This window comes from Penaeus monodon, chromosome 23 (genome assembly GCF_015228065.2).
Source record: "Penaeus monodon isolate SGIC_2016 chromosome 23, NSTDA_Pmon_1, whole genome shotgun sequence".
Lineage (NCBI taxonomy): Eukaryota > Metazoa > Arthropoda > Malacostraca > Decapoda > Penaeidae > Penaeus > Penaeus monodon.
The window spans coordinates 8415373-8415748 of record NC_051408.1 but is presented as its reverse complement, the minus strand read 5'-3'; the positions used below and the strand labels follow the sequence as shown (position 1 = coordinate 8415748).

At 66.2% G+C, this 376-nt stretch overlaps 1 pseudogene; it reads right to left on the bottom strand.

Annotated features, from left to right (window-relative positions):
• LOC119588123 overlaps window positions 1-376 on the bottom strand; it is a 5101-nt pseudogene that overhangs the window by 4264 nt on the left and 461 nt on the right.

The window sequence follows — 376 nt, the reverse complement described above, 5'->3', positions numbered from 1 at the left end:
GACGCCCGAGGGGAGCAACGGTGCCGGGCGCGAGCCGTCGGGCGCCGCCGCTGCCCTCGCGAAAGGACACAGCGGATAATATCGCAGGTGAACCTCGAGCGGCTGCTCCCCCCCTTCTGCCAGCCGAAGATCCCGCCGCCGCAGGAGTAGCACTGAAGCCAGTCTGCTCTGCCCGAGTGGAAGAACCCGGCGGCGGCGAGGTCCTGCGGGCAGAGGCCTACTTCGGCGGGCCACCCGACGTAGGTGGCGAGGCGGGAGGCCGGCGTCCGGAACTGGGGGTAGGCGTCTGTCGGGGTCCGTGCGCTTCCTGCTGCGGATTTGTTCGCCTGTGGCTTATTTTGCTTCTCTTGTGTGTCGCATGTTATATACAGATTAT